Source organism: Lactuca serriola, chromosome 7 (genome assembly GCF_051521515.1).
Source record: "Lactuca serriola cultivar US96UC23 chromosome 7, Lser_US96UC23_V15, whole genome shotgun sequence".
In the NCBI taxonomy this organism is placed as follows: domain Eukaryota; kingdom Viridiplantae; phylum Streptophyta; class Magnoliopsida; order Asterales; family Asteraceae; genus Lactuca; species Lactuca serriola.
In genome coordinates, this window is record NC_136414.1 from 178,290,272 (window position 1) to 178,316,633 (window position 26,362).

The following is a 26,362-nucleotide window of genomic DNA, read 5'->3' on the forward strand; positions in this document are numbered from 1 at the left end:
CATTGAGTTTCCGATTGATTTGGTCCCGATTGCTATGGGAGATGTTTGTGTCATCATGGGCATGGACTGGTTGAGTAGGTTTGGAGCGGTTATCGACTGCGAGCGACAGCTGGTGACCATATGAGACCCTAGTGGGGGAGTTCTTACAGTTTACGGCGAGGGTATTCGTTCTGGGTCGGCATTTTGTTCAGCCGCAAGAGCGAGGCAGAGTCTACAGCAGGGTTGTGGTGGGTTTGTGGCTTATGTGGGGGACACAAGGATAGGTGCAGAGAGACCGAGGTCGGTTGATGAGGTCCCGATAGTGTGTGAGTTCCCGGATGTGTTCCCTGAGGAGTTGTCGGGTGTGCCTCCTGAGAGGCAGGTGGAGTTCCGTATCGATTTGGTTCCGGGGGCAGCGCCTATCGCCAAGGCGTCCTATCGCCTTGCACCTTTAGAGATGCAGGAGTTATCCTCGTAGCTTCAGGAGCTATTGGGGAAGGGGATTATTCGGCCAAGTAGCTCGCCGTGGGGAGCGTCGATCCTTTTTGTCAAGAAAAAGGATGGTTCACACTGGATGTGCATTTATTACCGGGAGCTGAACGAGATGACGGTCAAGAACCGTTACCCCTTACCGAGGATTGACGATTTGTGCGATCAGTTGCTGGGAGCGTCTTGGTTTTCCAAGTTTGATTTGAGGTCTAGATATCATCAGATGAGGGTGCGTGATGAGGTTATCCAGAAGACAGCGTTTAGGACTTGTTACGGGCATTACAAGTTCGTGGTGATGCCTTTCGGGCTCACCAATGCACCGACAGTATTCATGGATCTCATGAACAGGGTGCGCAGGCCGATGTTGGATCGTTCGGTGATCGTCTTCATTGACGATATATTGGTGTATTCGAGGTCTAGAGAGCAGCATGTGGAGCATTTGAGGGACATCCTTGGAGTTCTGAGATCGGAGAGGTTATATGCCAAATTCTCCAAGTGTGATTTCTGGTTACGGGAGGTGCAGTTTCTAGGGCACCTCATCAACCAGAATGGGATATTGGTCGATCCGGACAAGATTGAGGTGGTGATGAGTTGGGAGGTGCCGATATCCCCTTCGGAGACCAGGAGTTTCCTAGGGTTGGCCGGATATTATTGGAGATTCATTCAGGATTTCTCCAGGATTGCGGTTCCTCTCACCAGGTTGACCCGGAAGGGCGTGGCTTTCAGTTGGGGCCCGGAGCAGCAGGCCTCATTCCAGACACTTCGCCAGAGATTGTGCGAAGCCCCAATGTTGGCCCTTCCGGAGGGAATGGAGGACTTTGTAGTATATCGTGACGCATCGATATCGGGGCTGGGTGCAGTGCGATGCAGAGAGGGCATGTGATAGCATACACATCGAGGCAGCTGAAGCCACATGAGACGAGGTATCCTAGTCACGATCTGGAGTTGGGGGCTGTGGTGTTCTCCCTCAAGATCTGGTGTCACTATTTGTATGGGGTTCGGTGTACCATTTACATGGACCACAAGAGCTTGAAGTATCTGATGGATCAGCCCAACCTGAACATGTGTCAGAGGAGATGGTTGGACGTGGTAAAGGATTATGAGTGTGAGATCCTGTACCACCCGGGCAAGGCTAACGTGGTAGCCGATGCCTTGAGTCGCAGGGCAGAGGGTGCCCCTTTGCGAGATGTTTGTATGAGGTTGATAGTGATGACTCCAGTGTTGGAAACCATTCGGGAGGCCCAGGTGGAGGCCATGAGACCGGAGTACCGCAAGCGAGAGCGGATGATTGGGCAGATATCATAGTTGATTGCCGATAGCCGGGGGCATATGACCTTCCAGGGCTAGATTTGGGTGCCATTTGAGGGTGGGGCACGTGCCATTTTGATGGAGGAAGCGCACAGGTCGAGGTTTTTGATCCATCCCAGGGCCACTAAGATGTATTTGGACCCAAAAAGATATTATTGATGGCCCTATATGAAGAGGGATGTGGCTTGGTTTGTAGAGAGGTGCTTGACCTATCGCAGGGTTAAGGTCGAGCACCAGTGTCCGCATGGTAAGTTGCAGCCACTTGAGGTTCCCCAGTGGAAATAGGAACATATTTCCATGGATTTTATCACCAAATTGTCGAGGACTACGAGACGCGTAGATGCAATTTGGGTGATCATCGACCGACTGACGAAGAACGCTCATTTTCTTGCTATCAGTGAGAGCTTTTCTGCAGAGAGGCTGGCAGAGGTGTACGTGAGAGAGGTGGTATTGCGGCATGGTGTACCGATCTCGATTGTGTCAGATCGAGATGTGCGTTTCACTTCCAGGTTGTGGAAGAAGTTCTATGAGGAGTTGGGTACTAGGCTGCATTTCAGTACCGCTTACCACCCACAGACGGATGGACAGAGTGAGAGGACGATTCAGACACTCGAGGACATGCTTCGAGCATGTGTGTTGGACTTTGGAGGGAGTTGGGATATGTACCTGCCTTTGGCTGAGTTTTCATATAACAACAACCACCATTCGAGCATTGGTATGCCTCCCTTTGAGTTATTGTATGGGAGGAGGTGTCGGACTCCCATTTGTTGGGGAGAGGTAGGGCAGCGAGTGATGGGCAGCACTGAGATAGTGCTTCAAACAACATAGCAGATACATCAGGTTAGGCAGAGATTGCTGACGGCCCAGAGCCGCCAGAAGAGTTACGTGGACAGGCGTCGACCCGAGCTCGAATTCCAGGTTGGAGATTTTGTACTCCTGAAAGTGTCTCCTTGGAAAGGAGTGATCCGATTCAGGAAAAAGGGCAAGTTGGGGCCCCGGTACATTGGACCGTTCAGGGTTATTGCGAGGGTGGGCAGGGTAGCATATAGATTGGAGCTACCTGCGCAGCTGAGCCAAATTCATGATACCTTCCATGTGTCTCAGCTGAGGAAGTGTATAGCCGACGAGTCGGCAGTGTTACCATTAGAGGATATCCAGGTAGACGCGAGTCTGAATTATGTAGAGAGACCGATCGCGATCTTGGACCGGAAGGTCAAGGTTCTGAGGAACAAGGAGGTGCCACTGGTTTAGGTCCAGTGGCAGCATCGGAAGGGGTCCGAGATGACTTGGGAGCCGGAGTTAGAGATGCGGGAGCAGCATCCGGAGTTGTTTACGGCATGAGACTTCGAGGGCAAAGTCTGGTTCTACTGGGGGAGAACTGTAACATCCTGCAATCCAGGTAAAGCTATTATATCCTTCCATTTTGTTAAGTTGTCAAAAGTGGTCCCTTGAAAGAGTTATTGTAGAAAATGAGTAAAGTTGGAGGTTCTACGGTGTTGTGGGGTGGTGTTACTGCTCTGGTGGTGTCGAAACTGATTTAGGAGGGGATAAGGGTTTTTGGGTCTGTGAAGAGAGAACGATGATTTGTAAAGAAGTAGCGGGAATCGGTGGTGGTGTTATATGGAACTGATAACCTAAATTAGTGGGATACTAATTGATTTTGTTTTCTTTTACCATAATTAATTATAGTGTAGATTACTCTTATACCCTTTTATTATTTATTAGTGATTTAATTATTTCCTGAATTCTCAATGGTGCATTTAGACACACAATACCTGCTAAAAACATTTGAACCTAGCTATATATATATACAATGTTCTAAATGGCGTGAGGCATGGCGTGGCGGCAAGGCCAAGCCTCAAGCTTAACGAGCCATGGCGAGCCACGGTGTTTTTCAAGGCGTGATGTAAGGCGGCGATTTTGTATTAATTTAAAATTTTATTACCACATAAATATAAATTTATATTAAATATAACTACTTTTTAGAAGTGTTAAGTCAATAACTAATAACAAAAAGTTAACAAAAACCACAATACTTGTATCTCCGGTTTGAAAAGACATAATTAACAAAGAGAAAAAACTGTGTCTCAAACGAAAAAACACGCACCATAACATGCCATAACGCGCCATGGCGCGCCATATCACGCCTTGCCACGCGTTACGCCTAATAGCAACGTTATGAAGCTTTTCGTAACGGCGAAGCCACGCCTCACGCCATGGCGCGCCTTTTAAAACACTGTATATATATATATATATATATATATATATATATATATATATATATATATATATATATATATATATAGTTCAAGTATTTTAACTAATTATTGTGCGGATATTGTATGCTATGAGAATTACTAAGATAATAAATTGTTTAGTAATGCGAATACGTTCAACTTTACAAAAATATCGTCATTTTCATGCATTCTTGCTAGTTATTATTTATTTTTGTTTTCACACATCGTTTTTCACTCATTTTCATTTTGACAGAATACGACCCAATAAACATTCTGACAAACATTCTGACAGAAATGAGAATAATAATAATAAGTGTATAATAACCTTATAGGCGATTTAATTAGTTATATTGTGTGTTAATGACAACATTTATGTAAGATTGAACGTATTCGCATTGTTAGACAATTTATTATCTTAGTGATTCTCATAGTATACGATATACGCACAATAATTAGTTAAAATAGAATAAACTAAGCCTATATATATATATATATATATATATATATATATATATATATATATATATGGCTAGGTTAAAATGTTTTTTACATTTATTGTGTGTTATAATGCACCAATAGGAATTTAGTAAAATTATATTATTATTTAATTAAATAATGATAGATATTAAATGGTTTCTATAATTGTATGTATATTAAATGATATCCATAATTATAATTTTTCTCTTTATGGAAACTAATTAAGTTCGTCATTAATGTCAGCAATAACATTCTTTCAGAATAAATTCATATCTAGGTTTTATGACAGCAATTAAATTTTTTCAGGATTCACTCACTTAAAATACAATAAAGTTATATGGAATATGAAGAATAAGAGTGTAATCTAGTAGAATATAATCTGGTTCTGCTAGAATACACTCTTATTATTCTATATATGAATTAATGAAAGAATATTATTGTTGACATTAATGACGAATTTAATTAGTTTCCTTAAAAAGAATTATAAGTATTGATATCATTTAATATACATTTAATATTTACTAAATTCTTATTGGTGCATTCTGACACACAATAGATGTGAGAAACATTTGAACCTACCTCTCTCTCTCTCTCTCTCTCTCTCTCTATATATATATATATATATATATATATATATATATATATATATATATATATATATAGGTTCAAATGTTTTCACTATCTATTGTGTGCATGTATGACTGATTCTGGACCAATCATTTTAGTTATTTTAATAAATAATTAATACCCATTATATCTCCAACATTTAATATGCATTAATTATTTTCTTAAAATAACTAAAATGATTGGTGCAGAATCAGTCATACATGCACACAATAGATAGTGAAAACAAAATAACCTAATCCTATATATATATATATATATATATATATATATATATATATATATATATATATATATATATATATATATAGTGGGTGTAATGTATTACGGATCCATTGTTTATGGCAAAAAGCAATGTTCGTTTTAATGTTACTTGATGGTGCTCTTAATTTAATATGATAAAATTAAATCATCTGAACATGGGTTATGATTTAATGCACCTGCAAACCAATGTGCTAACACTGGGATTTATGTTTAATCATCTGATTGACTATTCACTAGCATTATTAACAAAATATTATTTTCAAATAGAAAATGTTAATTATAAAAGCTACATTACTCCATAAAATTCTCTTTAATTTTGTTAAGAAAGACGTAACCTTGTCTTTAGTGACATTAGTAGCTAGAGAACTTATGTAGAGTGCATGAAGCGAGAAGAAAGTTAAAATCTTAAAATATATTTTGAGTCTTTATGAAAAAAATATGGCTCCAATATATTTAAAACCAATAGTATCAAATCAATGTGAAGATGTTAATATTTTTTTGGAACCGGCAAATAGATATAAAAAACAAAAAATGAATTATAGATTAACATTAACAGCTTTAAAGACAGATAAATGGACTAATACATCTGCAGTTCCACACCAAGCTCGATTGTTTCCTCCTGTTTAATCATGTTTAATGCATCACACGATTTTATTGATCGGTATTAAAAAGTCTGAAATAATACTACAAATTGTAGATTTATGGTTTTTTTAGCTAAGTATAATTAATAGGATACAAGAGTCTTTCTGACATGGACATGTTCATGGTTAGAGATAATTACTTAATATTCCTACTTGCAATGTGTTGACCTCGGACATTCATTTAATAATCGCATATGATATTCAAACAATTAAAAGCAGTTACCTGAAATAACTACCAACGGCAAGACAATGAGCCGACCTACGTCCTACGTATATATTATATTATATAACTATTTTACTAATAAAATAATTCAACTTCGAAAATAGAATGCATGTAAAAAATTTAATATGCCCTCTTTTAAGGAGGTCAAGAGGGTCGACTACAAGAACCAAGAACGTTAAGATCAAGAAATATAGCCTGGCCGGTTATGAGCAAGTTGGATGACTAAAATTGATCTTGGTTTATGAACATCACAATTATGGGAAGTACCGACAGATTGTTTATGTGAAGTTACATATTCTTGATCGTATATCTATGGGTGTGTATTTGTTGGTGTTGTGGATATGTGAAAGTGACTCGTGATTAAGTACTTGTGGAGGCTTTTATATATATGATGTTCTCATCAGGGATAAGGTAAAAAGGCCCATGTGTCTTTGAGAAGGCACATGGAAAGCACCTTCATTATTGGAACCATTTGGAAGGTGGTTTTGGCTGTTTTGAATGAGTATGTACGTGGGGTCTCCTTCTTTCTTAATCTTTTTTATTTGGCTTTAGTACTCGATCGAACATCAGGGGTGAGGTAGTGACGACGATGTAGGGAGTTGGGACTCATAAAGATGAAAGTGAGAGGTTGAACTAGCGTAGGCGATGACGTTGAAGACAATGGTTGTTTGTTATTTGTCAGTTATATATATCATGCAAAATATGGAAATGGCATATTCTTGCTACTTAAAAGTAATAATTTAGGTTAGTTCAGATCGACATCGAAACAAAGTTGTATTTTTTTAGCTATACATTGACCTAAATGAAGAAAATGTATATAGAATGGTTAAATAGTGATATAGAACAAAAATAAACAAACACAATTGAGAAACTCAAGAAGATATGTTTTTATTGAATTGAAAGTGTCACATATGACTTATATAGGACTCTTTATATTAAATTCAAAGTGTCCCTAATGACTTATATACGATTCTTTATATATATGGCCAGACTAAAATTGCCAACCAAATTTGAAAAATTGAAATTGATATTAAAATCCTATATTATAAATCATGAAAAAAGTCAAGACTTTCATATATTAATGAAAAAATATATATTCTCGTTAAAACCTAATCACACAAAATTATAAAAACGGACCAAAGTTTGAGATAATCACAAAATGATGGTCCAAAATGTAGAATTTGGAATTTGGCGATTATTTGAGGGGTGGATTGCCTTTTGCTACCTGGGAGGATGTCTAATCCGTCGAAAGCTTTTTGACGATGTATCCAAAGCCCCTACATTCCTAGGGGATAATGACTTGAAAGGGTAACGAACTTTCGACTTTTGTCACATTTAGTCACTAAACTTTTTTTCGTTATTTATTTGTCATTAAACTATTGAAACTGTTCACATTTTACCCTTATGACCGGCTGTTGCCGGTCATAAGGGTAAAATGTGAACAGTTTCAATAGTTCAATGGCAAATAGATAACGAAAAAAAGTTTAGTGACTAAATATGAACAAAATCGAAAGTTCGTTTCCCTTTAAAAAGTTCAATGACTAAATATGAACAAACTTCCTCTTGTATTATGTTTTAGCAAATTATTTATTTTTGTTAAATTGTAGCAACATTTGTTGATTAAGAAATCTATGAAAAAAATAAAAATAAATAAAAAAAAACCTGATAATATATTTAAAAAAAACAAAAAATCAAAACCGAAATAAAAAACCAATGGTTTGACATTTTCCAAAATAAAAAATCAAAATTTCCAATCTGATTTTGGTTTTACAAAAAAAATGAATCATTCTCACTGATATGAATTATGACCATTGGTTTGGCATGCGAAATTTGTGACATCTCATGAATATGTAGTTACAACATCGTCTGAACTCGTAATTCATAGTAAGGGGTTAGAGTATCATCGCATGAATACGTAGTTACAACATCGCATGAACTCGTAATTCATCATCTACAGGTTATGAGCCTGCTGGTGTTTCCACTAGGTTGTCTAGAATAGTCCGTGGTCGCCATCTATACTCTCTGGTAGATGACTACATCGCCACATTGTTGGTTAAGGTTATGTTATCTCCTTTCATCCTACATCACATATTCATCATCATCTATTTACCTAATTATCATCACCTTTCTATCATCACTTATCTCTCATCATTTTATTTGATCACATACCAACTATTTCATCTATATACCCATGTTTCATCTGCAACATATTTTAGATATAAAATAAATATACCGTTTAAATCTTTTAAAACATGTATAAAATTGTTCATCCATCATAGACACCAAGTATTCAAATAATATGCACACATAGCACGTAATTATATAAAATACTTGTCATATTCAATTATGTTAATAAACTTTTTAACTTTCAATTAGATTAACCTTTTTAAACTTTAACAACTTTTGTATTTGCACTTTGTAGTCGCTAGGTTTCTTTAATCCCAAAATCGTCAATCGTTTCAATCACCAATCTCTCATATCTCCTTTGCAAAGGAAGGCTGACACTCATTGGGTATTGCAAATGGACGAGCGGTCATCACCAATATTCCACTACAGGCCGACATCCATCACACCTCCATATCTCCTTCCTATTGTCACCAATCATCTCATTCCAACAAGATAGGTACGTTGAACTTAACTTCTTCAATATGATTTTTGAATTCGGCACAAACCCACCTTCCTGTATTGGGCACAGTTGCAAGAAAACCAACAAGATAAAAGGCTTTTGTTCTGCTTATGATGGTCAAATGTTTTAGGTTTTAACCTCTATTTTAGGGCTCTTTCTTGTGTGTTAAAGATTCTCAATTACTAATTGTCAGATGTGTTTTTATCATTACAATGGAACAAACGATTGCATTATTCCCGTAATTTCCATCATTCCATAAACAAGTTAGGGTAAAACTGGAACAAATGGGTACCAATCCTTTTCTACTCTCGTTGCATGCCAAGATTGAAACAAAAGACAGAAACATCAAAGTATTAAAGTAATGTATGTGAAATTCAAATTGTTAACGGGGATTTGTGCTTAAATATTTTTATCTGATTGTTGATTTTCTTATTGATGGGGCTTTATTTCAAGCAACTTGATAAGCAGAGGAGGGGGGAGAAAATCTATATAATTAGGCTCTATTCTTGGATTTGTTTACATATTTTCCTCTTTAATTTTTGTAGCAATGTTTTACTAAGTCAAATACTGCACCACACCATTACTTCCCTAGAGTTTTTTTTTTTTTTTTTTTTTAATGATGATTTCAGTTTAGTTAATCTAGTAATTAAAGGGTGTTTTTTTAATGATTATGCTTAACAATGATTATCTTGACCAATAGAATGTAGTGTGCATATTGTATACCGTTTATTTTATTGTGATCAATATGTATATTTATGTTTATAATAATTTATAACTCCGTATTTTTAATATCGCTAAATGTATTGTCCTTTATAGATAAACCCATTTTCACACTTTTGAATTTTGATATTGTTTTGTGTTTTAGTGATGTGGATTTAAAAAACTATTTTAAATATGGATGAGCACCGAGACTTTTATGTACACCTTGTTTAGGTATTTCATGTTTCACTACAATTAAACATTTGTATATAAAAGTTTTGTTAAGAAAAAATAATTGTTTGATATTTGAGGTTTAATAACTGTTTTTACATAGATGATGGGTTCCTCTTAATCATTTGATTCATTTGAGTGTTTATGTGCGTTAAATATTTATTCCATACACAGAAGTTAAATTAAAGTTTTTAGTATCAAAATTATGATTTTTTTTTTTATTTTGCTTCATAAAACATAAGATGACAGATGCTTTGATAGACAAATTTATTAGTCCATATTTTATTGATTATAACTTAAATCCGTTTGGTTTAAGATATTCAATTTTCATTTGGTAACTTCTAAGATTTTAAAGATTTCCATTGAACATCAAGTACAAAACTTATTCCAAGCTTTTTGGTGTATTTGTTATTAGCACATATTTAATTAGTTTGTTTTTGTTCATGACATTTATGATTGATTGCTACATTTGGTAACTGTTAAGAGTTTAAAGATTTCCAAATAGCCCATGCATTGATTGTTTTACTACCTGTTACAAGCTTAATTTTTCTTGCTTTACATAAAGTTTTAGTTCGGTCAATCCTCTAGATAAGTTTCTTGTTTATAATAGTATCAGTAGTTCTAGTATCATCCATTTATAAGTCTATAAACATTCTTCGTGGGTAAACAAAAGGCAGAAGTCTTTAAAAAAATATGCATATGTCTAGACCAAAAAGTTTTGCTAGAATTCATGATAAGATGGTAATGTCTTCATTTTGCTTGTGATTTTTGTTTTTATTTTCCCACACTTTGATACTTTTTTTTTGATGTTATGTTACCATGAATACAAAAATGAAGATCCAAACAAGGAATTTTGCACTCTAAGTCAAATGTTTGAACGTACACGTAAAAGAACAAATGAACGTCTATATGTTGATACATATGATGACACAGCAAAGAAAATTGTAAGTTTGTATTTCAATTTCACAATATGTTTTTTCCTTTTGATAGTAAACTACCTTTTTGGACGTTAAATTGCAGGTTTTAGACGTTAAAATTCGGTCTTTTATATGTTGAAATGTTGTTTTTTTGTCGTTGAATGCAAATTTTTAGATGTTAAAATGTAGTTTTTTTAAGATGTTAAAATGTAGTTTTTCTTTTTTACATTAAAACGGCATTTTGATAGTAAATTTTTTGGACATCAATTGGCGGTCTTTTACCCAATAAAAAACTATTTTTTCTACACTGAAATGCAACTTTTTTACAATATAAACAACTTTTTAATGGTATATTTTTTTTACTAATATTATCCTATTCATTTTTGAATAATCTTCTAGGAACAAATGAAGAACTACAAACCTCTAGAAGATGGGAGTGGTTTTGTAGATATTTATATGATTGTGATGAACAAAGAGAATGATGGATACCAACGACTTTATGGTAGAGATATTACTAATAGATTGATAAAATGCATCATACATGATTCCGGCGGGACTTATGAAATCATTCGAAGCAAATGAAGTTGAAAGAAATCAGTTGATTGAAATGTGAAAAGATAGTCAAGAGGACCATGACAAAAATAGGCCAAATTAGAAGCTATGCGAATAAATATTAAAAACAAACAGTAAAACCTTGAAGTCGGAATGCAAAAGTTTGTGGAACAACGTGTTCAAGAAGAGCGATAGTTACTTATATGATATATCTCTATGTTTAGTACACATCCATGATATTTTTAGTACTTTTTTGTGATTGTAGTTGACAACTTTTTGTTGACGTTGATTTATGGTTGTTATTTTGAATTTAGATAAGTCAAATAAGAGCATAAAATTATATAAGATATTTATGTTATTATTTTTATGGTGTAATTTTAGTAGTTTTGAATATTTATAGCAATGTAGTAAACATATATTGCGTCAATATGACTAGGAAAAAAAGATGTCGTATTGGCATTAGGAAAATCACAAAAATAGAGTTGCGTTTGACTGTAAACAAGGTTGCATTTTTTGTAATTAAAGACGTTAAAAAGGTTGCATATAGCGTATACAAAAGTTGCAATTCTTTACAACTAAACATAATAAATGTTGCAATTGATTAGAAAAAAAGTTGCATTTTAGTAACTAAAATTGTTTAAAAAGTTGCATCTTAGTGCAAAAAAAGTTACATATGAGCATAGAAAAATTGCTTTTGCATAATGAATGCCGCATAAAAAAAATTGCATTTAAAAAAAGATTTGCAACTATTTCAATAAGGGTTGCATTTACTAAGAAAAAAGTTGCTTTAGATCTAATGCAACTTTACCTACTGCAACCTTTGGTAAAAGGTTGCTTTAGGCATTATGCAACTTTTTCAAGGCCTAATGCAACTTTTTAGCGGGGTTGCATTAGCTTCATTTTGTTGTAGTGACTTTTAAATAATAAAATATTTAACAAAGTATACGTGCCTGCATTCATACTAAAATCCATGTCACAACGACAAGAACAAAAGTATTACGATTGTTGAATATTACAAGTAAGCCTGGGGATGTATGGTCAGTCTTGGGAGTAACATAGTCTGATCAACTATGCTGGTCCGAGAGTGATTAGCATATGCCCAAGAATGGTTGTGATATGGCAACAAGTCTAAAAACTTACCAACATTACCACAATGAGAACATTATAACAGAACCTAAGTCTAAAATACCATAGAGGTGTTTTGTGTTACTATAATTACTTACTTGAGAACTAAAAAGGGTCTTCATTACTAAGTTGATAGTTGCTAAGTGGATACACTAAGGCTATATGTAACTAGGATGTTATAGACTTAGAATTGGTGAAATTTTTGCTTTACCCCTATTCCTTGTGAATATGGAGTTAAGGTCACTTATTCGAAGGCCTATCCTGTGTTGATTACATATAACTGGTATGCACTTTACAAATAGCGATATAACTAATGAAGATTTTCTAATAATTATCTAGATGGTTCGTCTAATAATTAGTTTCTTACCCCAATTCTCGCGTAGATAACATGGCTGGACTCCATCCCCACGGCAACCAGTACCTTCCGAATGAGTATTGTTGGATGGTTTGAAGAAGAACCAGATAATGATCATCCTATCCCTGTGAATGATCACCATGATGAAGACCTTTCGGACGATGTTAACTCCGAACCCGAGGTTGAGAACCTAGCCCAGGCAGCTCCCTTTCCAATTCCTAACCCTCGTCCAGCTTTTCATGGCCCGACGCCTGAGTGGGTGGAATGCTTGGAAACATGGAGCCAAGTACAAGATCAGCCCATGCCATTTAATGGTGACCGAAGCTTCTATGACCTGAGCAATGGGGGCTCAGCAGACAGAATCTTGTGTCACAACTAAAAATTTTGTGTCTTGCAATCACTATACTTAAGTAAAATGTTGAATCAAAAACTTAAGAGCATGTGTGATACCTATTATTATGACATCAAAAACTTCAATCAAATACATCATACAAATACTACAAATAGTCAACAAGCAATTGGAAACCCTAGAAGTTCTTGTTTAGGTCCATTTTAGACTAGGACTTCCTTATTGGACTCAATGGACCAATAAGCTTCCAATTTGACTATCATGGGCTTAGAACCCTTAAATGGGTTCTAATTGGACCCACATTAATTTATTTCAACATTTTGGGCCATATTGGGCCTAGAATGAAATAAATTAAAAGTTTTGAACCATGATTAACCTAAACTAGCCCAACAAAGTGTGAAAATCATATTATATTTCTTTTAGGTCAAGACTCATCCAACTTAACTTCTATATGGGCTTGAGGACAATAAAGCCCAAAAACCCTTTTTCATCCTAAAATTCTCGGCCCAAGGCCCAAATCCAAGAAAGGGGGGGGTTGACTTCTTCATGCCACCTCACTTTTGTCTAAGGGATATCTAAGCCTTTACACCCCAAACAACCATGCAAATCTCATTTCTCCATGCAACTTCTCTCTCTCCCTCTCTCTTCTTGTTTCGGCCGTGAGCAACACACACACACACACATTTTCATACTTTCACATATCAACACTCTCCAAAAACACCTCCACTCTCTTCACTAAATTTCGAAGATTCAAGAGCTTCACAAGGAGAATCCTTCACTAAAATCATTATCTAGGTAAGTTAATGCTTGGATCCATACTTTAGACTTTTTCTTATATTCAAAAATCTCTTCTTAACTCATGAGAAATCATGATCTTGTATCTTAGAAACACCTCAAGGCCGAGATCTTCATCAAGAGGTGCTAGGGCCAAAAATCACCAAACTTTCTTCCATCTTTTCTTCAAAAACCGAAACCACACCCTAAGGTGAGCTTCATACTCCCTATTTTCTGTTTTATAAGTTTTGTGGGGGGGGGGGGGGAATACAAGTGAAAGTGTAGATCTATATGTGTTTTGTATGTCTTGTATGATTTCTATGCTTATATGTGTGTTTTTGTGTGATTATGATGTTGGATCTAGCCATAAACTCCTAAAAAAAATCGAGATATATTTAATGTTAAATGATACTAGCATAAATTATATTATTACTTACAAAGTATTCCAAGAAAATTGCTAAGTGACTTGATAACATCTTCTTTGGGCTAAAAACTCATTTTTTTGGACACAAAATGTTAAAAAAATAAAGTTAAAGGGCCCAAATTGACATATTACGAATTCTGATGGATGAGAGGAGTCAAAAAAGTTTCAATAAAATATTTTCTGGAAATATACTCATTTGGAGGATTAAAAATATAAATTTCAAGCTTAATGGGCTAAAAATGACATTTTCGGCCCAATAGGGCCCAATATGCGAAATTTTCTGTTTTGAAGGGCTGAAACTGTGTTTTTCTGTAAAACAGTGGACTATTAGTGTTCTAAGTCCTTTTCAAAGGTTAAAAATGTTTTTCATAATTAAAAAGGACCAAAGTTGCAAAAAATTTCCAATTTGGGCCAAAAGTGTAAAAATTGAGAAAAAGAGGGGTTACAACCGAGAAAACTGTATTTTCAGGGACGAAAACTGTTCTCAACTAAAAAGGTGCTGTAAAATATCAATTTCAATAAGTTTTGGTGTTAGAATGCCAAGAAAAATGGTTTAAGGACTAAACCGGAAATTTATTTATTCAAAGGGTTGAAAAAGTAAATTTACAAAATAAAGAGGGGCTGTAAACAGAAAAATTTCAATGTTAATTCAATACATCCGTTGTGATGAAATATTGACACTGCGACTACCGACGAATTACAACACACAACAACACCAAAAATCGTTATCAAACGAATTGATTCGATCTCGAATCAATGACAAATCCGAAACTACTAACACGACGACAACTCGATTCATACACGGAAAATTTGGGAATTCAATACACATGTGAGAGTGCACAGACGTCGATATACCATCTTTGGGCCCAAAAGTGTAAAATCTTGTTTGTTGGGCCTAGCTAGCCCAATGACCTGATCTTTAGGCCCGAAGACATCAACCTTACGAGTTGTTGGGTCTTACATGAACCAACACAGCGTAAAAGGACTTTCAATGGCTCTTTACTATTGGTCCCCAATGGTCCTTTGGTACTGCTAGTAAAGTCGGGAATTCAAATGCGAGTTGGGCCAAGGGCCCTTCGCACTCATTTTACCCCCAACCGACTAATGGAGTTATCGAGGTCTTCGTGCCCTCTTTCTCTTCGGATGTGGGACTACAAGAAGTCAGGGCGGTTGGATTACGTGAATAGTACGGACGACGCCTACGGGATCGTTAGTATAGTTGTAAACTGGTCGTTTGTGTAACGCGTGTTTATAGCAATTCACCATGCGCTATAATCCGACGTCGCCTGGAATCAATGACTTCACACGCCGCGATGGTACAACAACTACATGGAATTCAAAGTGTTAGGAAAACATCGGGTTTTCCTAGGGTTTTTCAATACATACGGTTTCGAAATGTACACAAGTTTAATGAACAATTTTTACAACTATAGAAACAAACAAGCATACTTATGGATCTTCACAAACTTTTTCATAAACTCTTTTCAGAAAATATCGGATTTTCTGGTAGTTTTTCAAAACAATACAAAACGTTGCTTTTCAAATACCGCTTATGAACTCACCAACATTTCATATGTTGACGTTTTTCAAAATATTTGTCTTCTCAGGTAACAAGTAAACCAAAGGAAAATGTACTCAGTGATGGCTTGCAGTTTGTTTATCTATGAACCGAACAATTTATTTTTGGGAATGTAATGCTAAAACAATGTACTCAGTGTAAACTTTATCAGTTGTACTATATTAATGCATGGTGATGAATGATGTTATGTTTCATATATATTCAATGTTATGGTATTCAATTAAGTCACGACAGCCCTCGAACGTTTCCGCCGTCTGGTTCGGGGGTGTGACAGGTTGGTATCAGAGCTTTGTTTATAGTGAACTAGCATATCTAGCCACACATTGATATGCAACTATAAACCAAAAAGGGGGACTAACATAACTCTGAACAAAACAAGTAAATAAAACACCTTTGCTTGCATTAGGAATAGGAACATAACGTCGAACCAAACATGATAATACTAGTATCCCGGTTAACTCAGGACTATTCTTAGTGGTATCAAGAAGCGGATGTAGCCTGATCAACTACATTCCCTCCAAGGTATAACTAACACATTTTCTGATGAGATCGCGAGCTAGGGAACCTAAAAACAAACCCCTTTATCACCAAAAAGAGAACGTCTGTTTAGTCTGCAATAGTGGAAGAGGCATAGGATAATATTAGTGAACTTTTACGTGTTTTGCTATGTGTTGCGAATCTATGATTGTATGCTAAATGATAGAAGTACTTAAGTTCGTGCCATACACCTAGTCAGTAGGACCACAACCTCACGGAAACCACGTATACTCAACATCTTTCCGTTTCGTGACAAGAAGATGCCTCACCGACCTACTCGTGGAAACCCTGGACCAACCCCACCCGAAGTTGACTCCACTACATTCCAGGTAGCCGTGTCTGCTACGGTCACCGCAGCTACAGCACAACTCCACCAAGGGAATAACGGAGGAGGCAACGGGCAAGGGGCAGGGAGTTCGAACAACGGGATGAATCAAGGACCTACCAAAACATGTACCTACAAGGACTTCACAAACGCTAAACCACGAACTTTTAACGGCATTGGAGGAGTAATCACCCTGAAGCGATGGATCGAGAAGGTGGAGTCGGTATTCGAGATATGCGATTGTCCTGAGCAGATGAAAGTGAAGTTCGCGGCCTGCACTTTTGTCGATCAAGCGCTCACCTGGTGGAACGGACATGTGGAAGCCATGAGACTCCCTGTAGCCAACTCTATGCCATGGGCGGAGATGAAAGAAATGTTAATGGCTAAATACTGCCCACGAGGTGAGATACAGAAGATGGAGCAAGAGCTATGGAACCTCACTATGCAGAATGCGAATATCGATGCCTACATATCGAGATTTAGTGAACTATCTCTGTTGTGCCCGGGTATGATCACCTCGGAAGGAAAGAAGATTGAGCGATTCATCTGGGGACTAACATCACCAATTCAAGGAAATGTGATAGCTGCAAACCCCGAAACATATGACGGTGCAAAAAGATTGGCAAAGAAGCTGTATGACCATAACAACAAAAAGGGTGAGAAGCCAGCGGAGGCTGAAGGAAAGAAGGAAGGTGATGGCAAGAAGGGAAAGAACAATAAGAGGAAGGGACGCCAGGGCCCCGAGACCTCTAAAAAGCAGCAGACAGTGGCAGTTAACGCTGTCACCGCACCGGTTCCAGCCGCACCACATGCTCCAGCCTCAGCTGCTTCAAATGCTTCAAGACCCTATTCCAGTAATCTTCCTAAGTGCAACAAGTGCGGTTTCCATCACCATGGAGAATGCAAGGAGTTACAGTGCACTAGTTGCAACCGAAGGGGACACACGGCAAAGTACTGCAGGGTTTACCCTCCCCAGAACCAACAACAGGGAAACAGCAACCACAACAACAACGTCACCACCGGCGGCAGCAATGCAGGGCCTAGCCACACCTGCTATGGGTGTGAAAGGACTGGGCATTTCCGCCGAGACTGCCCTAACAACAACAATCCAGGAAACGGAGGAACAAGAAGGATGCAGACCATGGGTCAGGGAGAGGCGATTCAGGACCCCGTTGTTGTTACCAGTACGTTTCCCCTAAATCACACTTATGCATGCATCCTATTTGACACCGGAGCTGAGCGAAGTTTCGTAAGCAATAAGTTTAAACATTTATTAAAACAACAGCCCCAGAAGCTAAATGAAACCTTTACGGTGGAAATGGCCAATGGGAAAACTGCATCTACCAGGGAAATCTACATCGGATGTACCCTAACCCTCAATCAACACGTCTTTCGAATAGACTTGATGCCTGTATCAATTAGGAGTTGCGATGTGATTATTGGCATGGACTGGTTAAGCCCCCACCATGCTGAAATTTTGTGTCACGAGAAGGCCGTTCGCCTTCGCCTTCCCAATCACAAAACCCTAGTAATTTACGGAGACAAACCTAGCATGAACCTTCGCCTCATCTCGTGCATCAAGGCACAAAAACATCTATGAAAGAACAACTTGGCGTTCCTGGCTCACATAGTTGATAAAACCAAGGAAGAGACTAACATTCAAGATATTCCGGTAGCGTGTGAATTTCCAGACGTGTTTCCTGAAGATCTTCCGGGAGTACCCCCAGAGAGACAGGTTGAGTTTCGAATCGACCTCGTTCCAGGAGCAACTCCTCTCGCTAAATCACCCTATCGGTTAGCTCCTGCTGAGATGCAGGAATTATCCAGCCAACTCAGCGAACTCTTGGACAAAGGATTCATCCGCCCTAGTTACTCGCCATGGGGAGCTCCAGTCCTCTTTGTCAAAAAGAAGGACGGATCTTTTAGAATGTGCATCGATTACAGAGAGTTAAATAAACTCACTGTTAAAAATCGCTACCCACTCCCACGAATCGATGATCTATTCGACCAGCTCCAAGGAGCTAGTTATTTTTCTAAGATAGATCTACGGTCCGGATACCATCAACTCAAAGTCCGGGAAAAGGATATTCCAAAAACCGCTTTCAGAACTCGCTACAGACATTATGAATTTGTCCTAATGCCCTTCGGTCTGACAAATGCCCCTGCAGCATTTATGGACCTAATGAACCGAATCTGTCGACCATTCCTCGACAACTTTGTCATTGTTTTCATCGACGACATCCTCGTCTATTCTCGAAGTAAAGAAGAGCATGGCCAACATCTCCGACTAGTTCTAGAAACTCTGCGATCGGAAAAGCTATACGCCAAACTCTCCAAGTGTGAGTTCTGGCTCCGGAGTGTGAACTTTCTAGGTCATGTAGTTAGCCAAGATGGAATTCATGTGGATCCCTCTAAAGTCAAAGCGGTTGAAGGATGGGCAATCCCGACAACACCTACGGAAATCCGGCAGTTCTTGGGTCTAGCAGGCTACTATAGGAGATTCATTCAAAACTTCTCTAAGATCGCCAAGCCACTTACCTCGCTTACACAAAAGGGCGTACCATTCAAATGGACGGACAAACAAGAAGCCGCATTCCGAACCCTAAAACAAGCTCTCTGTAGCGCCCCGGTACTATCGCTACCGGAGGGAACGGTAGATTTCGTGGTCTACTGTGACGCGTCAAATCAGGGCTTAGGTTGCGTCCACATGCAGCATGGAAGGGTGATAGCTTACGCATCTCGCCAACTAAAGGCGCACGAAGTAAATTATACGACCCATGACCTAGAATTGGGAGCTGTAGTCTTTGCCCTAAAGATTTGGAGGCATTACCTTTACGGTACGAAGTGCACCGTCTTCACGGATCACAAGAGTCTCCAACACATCCTGAACCAGAAGGAGCTGAACATGAGGCAACGAAGATGGGTTGAATTGCTAAACGATTATGAGTGTGAGATCAAGTACCACCCAGGCAAGGCCAATGTGGTAGCTGACGCATTAAGTCGGAAGGAGTACTCTAATCGTTGTGCGAAAACTCTCTCAATAACCATTCAATCTCATCTGGCCACTCAAATTGCAGCAGTCCAGTCAGAGGCCATGAAGACGGAAAATAGAGCAAGCGAAGCATTGCGCGAGATGGAGAAAAACCTTGAGGCAAAGGAGAATGGAGTATACTACTTCATGAACCGTATTTGGGTCCCTAAAATCGGAGGATTTAGGGAGGTTGTTATGAAGGAAGCCCACAAGACACGATACTCCATTCATCCCGGTTCAGACAAGATGTATTTGGATATTAAACAACACTACTGGTGGCCTAACATGAAGGCAGAAATTGCTACCTATGTTAGTAAGTGCCTTACGTGTGCCAAGGTAAAGGTGGAATACCAGAAGCCCTCAGGGTTATTACAGCAACCGGTAATTCCTGAGTGGAAATGGGAGGGGATTTCTATGGATTTCGTGACCAAGCTACCCAAAACGTCGGATGGACTAGACACCATATGGGTAATAATCGACCGACTGACGAAGTCTGCCCATTTCCTGCCAATCAAAGAATCCTACAAGATGGAGAGATTGACACGTTTATACATTCGAGAAATCGTGAGACTCCACGGGGTACCAGTGTCTATTATCTCGGATAGGGACAGTAGGTTCACTTCATGTTTTTGGCAATCACTCCATAAGGCAATGGGAACTCATCTCGACATGAGCACCGCTTATCATCCGCAAACGGATGGTCAAAGCGAACGAACCATCCAAACGCTCGAAGACATGCTCCGCACATGTGTGATAGACTTTGGGAAGTCATGGGATACCCATTTACCTTTAGTCGAATTCTCGTATAACAACAGTTATCATTCAAGCATTAAGGTCACTCCTTTCGAAGCACTGTACGGGCGTAAGTGTAGATCACCGTTATGTTGGGCTGAAGTAGGTGACACCCAGCTAGCAAAAGCACTCACGTCGGATCAGGCGCTAACGAGACCGGAGATCATTCGTGAAACCACGGAAAAGATCATTCAAATCAGAGCTCGATTACAAGCATCGCGCGACCGACAAAAGAGCTATGCAGATAAACGGCGAAAGCCCTTAGAGTTTCAAGTCGGAGATCGAGTACTGTTAAAAGTCTCGCCCTGGAAAGAAGTTATTCGTTTTGGGAAGCGGGGAAAACTGAACCCATGATACATTGGACCTTTCGAAATCGTCGCCCGAATAGGTCCGGTAGCATACAGACTGCAACTACCCGCAGAGCTAAACAGTGTACACCCCGTGTTCCATGTCTCTAATCTAAATAAGTGCCTATCAGATGAAACACTCGTCATTCCCCTTGACGAAATCGAAATCAACGAGAATCTCCTGTTCGTTGAAGAACCAATTGAAATCATGGACAGGGAGGTGAAGCGTACTAAGAAAAGTCGCATCCCGATCGTGAAAGTACGGTGGAACGCAAAGCGTGGGCCAGAATTCACGTGGGAACGCGAAGACCAAATGAAGCAAAAGTACCCTCACCTATTCTAGCATTCTCAAATCTAGCTTTTAAACAGAATTTCGGGACGAAATTCCCTCTAACGGGGGGATGATGTCACAACTAGAAATTTTGTGTCTTGTAATCACTATACTTAAGTAAAATGTTAAATCAAAAACTTAAGAGCATGTGTGATACCTATTATTATGACATCAAAAACTTCAATCAAATACATCATACAAATACTACAAATAGTCAACAAGCAATTGGAAACCCTAGAAGTTCTTGTTTAGGTCCATTTTGGACTAGGACTTCCTTATTGGACTCAATGGACCAATAATCTTCCAATTTGACTATCATGGGCTTAGAACCCTTAAATGGGCTCTAATTGGACCCACATTAATTTATTTCGACATTTTGGACCATATTGGGCCTAGAATGAAATAAATTAAAAGTTTTGAACCATGATTAACCTAAACTAGCCCAACAAAGTGTGAAAATCATATTATATTTCTTTTAGGTCAAGACTCATCCAACCTAACTTCTATATGGGCTTGAGGGCAATAAAGCCCAAAAACCCTTTTTCATTCCAAAATTCTCGGCCCAAGGCCCAAATCCAAGAAAGGGGGGGTTGACTTCTTCATGCCACCTCACTTTTGTCTAAGGGATATCTAAGCCTTTACACCCAAACAACCATGCAAATCTCATTTCTCCATGCAACTTCTCTCTCTCCCTCTCTCTTCTTGTTTCGGCCGTGAGCAACACACACACACACACACACACACATTTTCATCACTTTCACATATCAACACTCTCCAAAAACACCTCCACTCTCTTCACTAAATTTCGAAGGTTCAAGAGCTTCACAAGGAGAATCCTTCACTAAAATCATTATCTAGGTAAGTTAATGCTTGGATCCATACTTTAGACTTCTTCTTATATTCAAAAATCTCTTCTTAACTCATGAGAAATCATGATCTTGTATCTTAGAAACACCTCAAGGCCGAGATCTTCATCAAGAGGTGCTAGGGCCAAAAATCACCAAAATTTCTTCCATCTTTTCTTCAAAAATCGAAACCACACCCTAAGGTGAGCTTCATACTCCCTATTTTCTGTTTTATAAGTTTTTTTTTTGGGGGGGGGGATACAAGTGAAAGTGTAGATCTATATGTGTTTTGTATGTCTTGTATGATTTCTATGCTTATATGTGTGTTTTTGTGTGATTATGATGTTGGATCTAGCCATAAACTCCTAAAAAAAATCGAGATATATTTAATGTTAAATGATACTAGCATAAATTATATTATTACTTACAAAGTATTCCAAGAAAATTGCTAAGTGGCTTGATAACATCTTCTTTGGGCTAAAAACTCATTTTTTTAGACACAAAATGTTAAAAAAATAAAGTTAAAGGGCCCAAATTGACATATTACGAATTCTGATGGATGAGAGGAGTCAAAACAGTTGCAATAAAATATTTTCTGGAAATATACTCATTTGGAGGATTAAAAATATAAATTTCAAGCTTAATGGGCTAAAAATGACATTTTCGGCCCAATAGGGCCCAATATGCGAAATTTTCTGTTTTGAAGGGCTGAAACTGTGTTTTTCTGTAAAACAGTGGACTATTAGTGTTCTAAGTCCTTTTCAAAGGTTAAAAATGTTTTTCATAATTAAAAAGGACCAAAGTTGCAAAAAATTTCCAATTTGGGCCAAAAGTGTAAAAATTGAGAAAAAGAGGGGTTACAACCGAGAAAACTGTATTTTCAGGGACGAAAACTGTTCTCAACTAAAAAGGTGCTGTAAAATATCAATTTCAATAAGTTTTGGTGTTAGAATGCCAAGAAAAATGGTTTAAGGACTAAACCGGAAATTTATTTATTCAAAGGGTTGAAAAAGTAAATTTACAAAATAAAGAGGGGCTGTAAACAGAAAAATTTCAATGTTAATTCAATACATCCGTTGTGATGAAATATTGACACTGCGACTACCGACGAATTACAACACACAACAACACCAAAAATCGTTATCAAACGAATTGATTCGATCTCGAATCAATGACAAATCCGAAACTACTAACACGACGACAACTCGATTCATACACGGAAAATTTGGGAATTCAATACACATGTGAGAGTGCACAGACGTCGATATACCATCTTTGGGCCCAAAAGTGTAAAATCTTGTTTGTTGGGCCTAGCTAGCCCAATGACCTGATCTTTAGGCCCGAAGACATCAACCTTACGAGTTGTTGGGTCTTACATGAACCAACACAGCGTAAAAGGACTTTCAATGGCTCTTTACTATTGGTCCCCAAGGGTCCTTTGGTACTGCTAGTAAAGTCGGGAATTCAAATGCGAGTCGGGCCAAGGGCCCTTCGCACTCATTTTACCCCCAACCGACTAATAGAGTTATCGAGGTCTTCGTGCCCTCTTTCTCTTCGGATGTGGGACTACAAGAAGTCAGGGCGGTTGGATTACGTGAATAGTACGGACGACGCCTACGGGATCGTTAGTATAGTTGTAAACTGGTCGTTTGTGTAATGCGTGTTTATAGCAATTCACCATGCGCTATAATCCGACGTCGCCTGGAATCAATGACTTCACACGCCGCGATGGTACAACAACTACATGGAATTCAAAGTGTTAGGAAAACATCGGGTTTTCCTAGGGTTTTTCAATACATACGGTTTCGAAATGTACACAAGTTTAATGAACAATTTTTACAAATATAGAAACAAACAAGCTTACTTATGGATCTTCACAAACTTTTTCATAAACTCTTTTCAGAAAATATCGGATTTTCTGGTAGTTTTTCAAAACAATACAAAACGTTGCTTTTCAAATACCGCTTATGAACTCACCAACATTTCATATGTTGACGTTTTTCAAAATACTTGTCTTCTCAGGTAACAAGTAAACCGAAGGAAAATGTACTCAGTGATGGCTTGCAGTTTGTTTATCTATGAACCGAACAATTTATTTTTGGGAATGTAATGCTAAAACAATGTACTCAGTGTAAACTTTATCAGTTGTACTATATTAATGCATGGTGATGAATGATGTTATTTTCATATATATTCAATGTTATGGTATTCAATTAAGTCACGACAGCCCTCGGACGTTTCCGCCGTCTGGTTCGGGGGTGTGACATCTTGCCAATCTTGGTCCGCAGAGTGGCCCGAAATGAGATTCAAGGCAGAACAGCCCTACATCAGATCACTGAAGTAGTCGCCCATGCGAGAATGCATACCCTCCGCACCATTCGTCTAGAAGATGCTCATGAGAGATCTGAGAGAAACCATGAAACCCTGCTGCAAGCACTGGCTGAATCACGAGCCGAAGTCATAAAACTTCGAGTACGCCAGAGTGTGTACGAAAGACACCTACTTGATGTTGAACGTCAACTGGCTGAACTGAGAGTTCACCAGAGGGATGACCGTCGTCAGTAGTAGATGCTTTACTTTAATTTTTCCTTGTTAAAAGGAATTGTTTTCTGTATATGTCGTTGTGGCATTTTCTATGAAACTATCTTGTACTGTAAGTACTTTTGGTTAGGTCTTTATGCTGTCAAGAACTATCTTCTCTGGATATGATGTAAGACCTTTTTACAAGGTCATTTTCCCGAACTTGTACGTCGTGAATATCAAAGATATTGACAGTCGGCTAACTTCTGTGTCATTTTCTTCAAAATACTCTTATCATACTTTCATTAGAGTCTATCTGAAACATGCTTTAGTCAAGTCATTGGACTATAGCAATTTAACTCCGGAGACATCTCCAAGTCTCTTTTAATGGTTGGATCATGTTATTCACCAACCAAAGATACCCCGGCTAGAACGACAAACATCGTGAGACCATCGTACGAACTTACTTCCAATCTTTGCTAGGACTGCATCATAGGGATGTAGGTCAAACCTTCGTGAACATACTTCCATTCTGTACTAGTACTGCATCATAGGGATGTGGGTCAAACCTTAGAGAACACACTTCTATTCTTTACATGAGCGATCTAACTACGTCTAGGTTCAACCATTCTCGCTCACAAATTCATTTTTCTTTCCGTGTAACATAATCATGTCGCCAAAGAAAAACAATCAACCTCTCAACCAAACACCCACTCTTCAGATTGATGCAACTACCTTTCAAGTTGCAGTCTCGGCTGCCGTGTCAGCTATTCTGACCCACCTTAACGCTAACAACGCAAATGTTGGCGGGATTGTTAACACAAATTCCAATCTGAGTAACAATCAAGCACCTCAATGAGCAGCAAACTACCACGACACCCCGAGTCCCAAGACCAAGAGTAACAAACGGAAGTCTTGGGCTAAATCTAAGGACAAATCGATTCGAAGGGCGAACAGGAAACAACCACCAGTAGCAACCTACACAGCCACGACCTCGGTGCCTCCTACTACCATCCCTTCGGGAATCCTAATTGTCCCTAACCCAGCCAGACAATATGCTGGAAATCTCCCAAAATGCATCAAATGCAGTTATCACCACCATGGACCTTGTCGGGAGATGCAGTGCTCAAGCTGCAACAAAAAGGGGCACACCATACGTTACTGCAAGAGCCTAACAAGGCCGATCAACCAAGTGCCCAACACCAGTGTGAACCAGGATTGCTACGGTTGTGGCAAGGTGGGTCACTACAAAAGGAACTGCCCTGGGGCAGCAAATGCTGGCACAGACGGAAGTATGCTACCGACCACCGCCGCAGGAGAGACTACTCTGGACCCACATTAATGTAATTTAGGCGTTTCGTTGTAACAGACTTATGAACCATCCAAAACTAGTGCAACCAAAGTCTTATCTTTTGTGAGATCCTATCCGTTTAGGGATGCTCGTGCTGCGTATACTTGTCTTTTATAGTATACCTTGTTCGCAGCAATAGTCTTGTAGTAAATCTAAAAGTACAGTAACTCGGTTAATGGTTGCACTGTTGTTTTTTGTCTGTAACGTCTTATATTCAAATCTTCTTTAGTTTTCGTATGATCCCGACTTTATCATACGACTCGAGTAAATTCGATCCTCGCAATACCAGCTTCATACGTACATCTCTTTCTTCGAGATCGCTTTTCCAGCGCAGCCGTCATATCAGAACACCGAAGTACTCATGCATGGAGTACCTCATACTTCTTTTCCTTTCCGAAGAAATCCCCGTA